This window comes from Poecilia reticulata, linkage group LG6 (genome assembly GCF_000633615.1).
Source record: "Poecilia reticulata strain Guanapo linkage group LG6, Guppy_female_1.0+MT, whole genome shotgun sequence".
In the NCBI taxonomy this organism is placed as follows: Eukaryota; Metazoa; Chordata; class Actinopteri; order Cyprinodontiformes; family Poeciliidae; genus Poecilia; species Poecilia reticulata.
This window is the reverse complement of record NC_024336.1, coordinates 4,228,590-4,232,347: the sequence shown is the minus strand read 5'-3', so window position 1 is coordinate 4,232,347 and position 3,758 is coordinate 4,228,590.

The following is a 3,758-nucleotide window of genomic DNA, read 5'->3' as shown; positions in this document are numbered from 1 at the left end:
TGAGAGGGGCTGGACGTACTTCCACTCTTCAGTTGCCCACGGTGAGAGGCTCTACCTCTTCAGCCTCTACCACTGCCAGATGGGCCATGAAAAAAACTTGGACTTGACATTGTAGGTCCATTTGATACGGCTATTTCTTCTTGCAGATTTGCTATTACATTGACTGATTATTATTCTAAATGGCCTGAACTTGCTTTCTCACATACTGTCACTACGAACGATGTTATTCAGTTCTTATCAACCGTTTTCAGTCTTCATGGCAACCCTGAGAACATTGTTACAGAGAATGGCACTCAGTTTACATCTGGAGCTTTCTCATCATTCCTCCAGAATAGAGGAATATCTCACAGCAGAATATCTCTCTACTATCCTGCTACCAATGGTGCCATTGAAAGGTTTCATCGTGCCCTCCGCACCTGCATTCAGACTGCAATCCAACAGTCTACATGGTGGAAAGACACTTTCTCAGAATGGCTTCAAGTATATCGTGCAACACCTCATGTAACTACATCCACCTCTCTGTATGAACTTCTCTTTGGGAGGAAAATGCGTACTAAACTGAACATACTCCCTTTGCCTCCTGCCACATCTTCACTGCACGACAAGGCACAACATGAAGTCCTGAAACCTCAAACCAAAATGAAATGCTACACTGATGCCAAGCGCAGCACAAGAGTACCTTCATTCCAGATAGGAGAGAGGAGAGGGTAAGGATACGGAATCCATTACACGTTGCAAAAGGTCACCCTARGTTTACCCTTCCTGCAACCATCCTTTTGATGGTTGCAGGAGAATGAAGCACTTGCATGTGTGTGGGCTACAGAGAAATAGAGAACACATCTGTGTGGTCGACGCTTCACCCTTCAAACAGACCACCAACCTCTGACCACACTTCTGAGCACAAAAGGAATGAGTCAAGCTGGACTGCGCATTGCATGATGGTCAGCTCGCCTGCTATGTTTTGATTATGATGTCATTTACTGACCTGGTTCTCAAAACTACACACAGACATGGTGGTAACTGTGTACCACCATGTCTGTAGTTCTGACATTCCGTCATCACAGTAAACACACCTTCATGCTAAGTGACGGAAGGAATTGGAACGTATTCCACCTTGCACGCTGCACTCCAGTTTCTGGACAAGACTCTACTACGACAGGACTGGAAAATTCCTGACCTGATTCACTTCCTCACAAGAAGCTCCCACGTGCAAAATACTAACCAGGTTGGCACGGAGACTTTCTTATGTCTTAAAAGTTATGTAGAAACCCATCTGTTTCATAAAGTYATAGAAGGATTGCCAGAATGTTAAGACAGCTACCGGTTACCAACATGGGTTAATTTGTTTTATTACAAAAAATTGAGAGAAAATCTAGTTAAAATTAAGGGTTTATGTAATCTTTATTATTACATTTGTTTTATATTTCTGTTGCTACAAATATGCAGATAATTTTCAAATGCATTTGGATAATAGGTTTTACTCTTCAGCAAATTCTGTTCAAGTATACTTTGGAGAAAGTTTAAACCTTAACAAGGGTGGAAATGTTGTGTCCACCCTTGTTGGACACAACATTTCCAACAAGGGTGGAAATGTTAGTCACTATGGCCACTACATAATCACTATGTAGTGGCCACATAGTGACTATGTGGCCACTATGTGGCTGACTATAGTGGCCACATAGTYAGCGGCCACTATGTGGAGCCGCTGACAAGTATGAATGAGAAACGGTACTAACAGTAAGAGAGATGATGTAAGAGAATAACGGCATTGTAGTCGTAAGGTTAGTTGTAGTTGATGTACGTTAAATAAATGCACGGAGTTATTCAAGAACGTGTCTTGTTTCCACACCATTACAAAAACACAAAAGGACTAGTAACTGTGTACCACCATGTCTGGAGTTCTGACATTCCGCCATCAGAGTAGTTCTAAAGAGCAGCTCAGGGCAGATAAAATTCTATGTCTATTTTGAGTCTAACTGACACTGTTTTGTGTCAGTTAGACTTTTGTTTTGAGTGAATTTGGCTAGTTTTTAATTATGTCGCCACAGTTACTCTAAATGCCAACAAAAGTAATAGCTCCCATCACGGGATCGAGCCGGCCTGGGAGGCAGGCCTCTCTATGCATTGCTATGGCAAGCCCCAACTAATAACTAACTGATCTGGTGGCACAGGAGAGGTGTGCGGGGAGTGAATAACGTCTCTAGGCAACAGCGTGTTAACACAACCAGTACAGACAGCTCCAACGATGAGAGGTTAAAGTAATATCGACATGTACAAGTGCTATCAGCCCTTTAATCCTGTCGCCAGCCGTTTCCTGCAGCAGAAATGGGAATTCAGACGCTATTCAACTCACCTCCACAAAGTAAGTTGATGGGAAAAGCAGGGGTGAAAGTAAGGGGGTACGGCAGGGTACTGCRTACTCCTAAAAGATTTAGCGGGGGTACGCAGTACCTGCAAGAGAGGGGAGCGGCTGTTCTGCTGTAAAAAGTCAGTGGGTTCACTGTGCAGTCGCGAGTGCACCCACTAATCAGCCGTGACTGATTAGATTTTCAAGAACAATCCAAAACACGACTTAATCAGTTAATAAATAACTTTTTTTCCATTTCATATTGTTTCTGAACTGTTCGTGCTTTACTAGAGCAGCGGTGCAATACGTCGATCGCGGAAGGTTTTGAGTTGATCTCGGCATTAGGTGACAAACTGAACGCAGCCAGGATGCTGAGACCAGCACGTCCTCCTCTGATTGGCTTAAAACGTTCGTAACTTTATTAAAGAACAACAACAAAAATCAACAAAACGTGTTCAAATTAATGACCCAACAAAAATAATAATCTCAGTGATTATTGTTTCAACAAGGTGTTGCGCAATTCTGTGCATTTCGGTTGCATGATCAAAATAGAGCAGGAGTTTAAAATTCCTGCTCTGCAACACAGGGTGGTTGCACCCTGTGTTCAGGGAGGCTTATTAATSATCGAAAAAATAAATATCAAACCTGAAAACCTGATATCGTAACGGACTGAATGTTTTAAACAAAATCTCTGTTCGGCTCGAGGAGCGAGCGGTTGCCACGGCAACGGGTGTGTTTAAATGACAGCGAGAGAGAGAGGTGCGAGTGGTTTGAGTTGGTCACCTGTTCGGGTTGTTTTGCCTTTGCTGTGGCTCATCACAGCCACTGTAGTTTCTGAACGTTCAATAAACGACAAACTGGACTAATCTCGTTGGTATGTGACTATACATCATTCACAACAAACATCAAACACGGTAAATATGTTTCATTAAGTATTTAACAAACAAATGGCTTCTACCGCGATAATTATGTGAAATTGTCTAATTCAAAAATAATAGTTTTATTGCTCTCTGGCATCTTGCTTTGAGCTCAGAGTCTGAGGCTTTTCCTCTATCAAAATTTTTTTTTGCTTCTTATTTAGTGGAAATATTAATGTTGATGAAACTTTCTACCAAATAACCTTTTTCAACCTTTATAGCTCCACTGTTGAAAATGAGGCTCTAACATTCACAAATGACAGAAATAAAATCATCCAGTCCAACATCAGGTTTGAGCTGATTCCTCTGGAACCTGTTGGCAGTGGCGGAGCCAGAGGGGGGGCCAGTGCCCCCCCCTCCTGTCATCTGATTGGCCCCCCCAGATGCCTCCCCTGATGATTGACATGTAACAGCACCAGGTTATTCCTGTACATTATTTGGAATCATTCTTAGCCAACCTAATATCTAAAGAAGAAAACCAATAATAAATATAT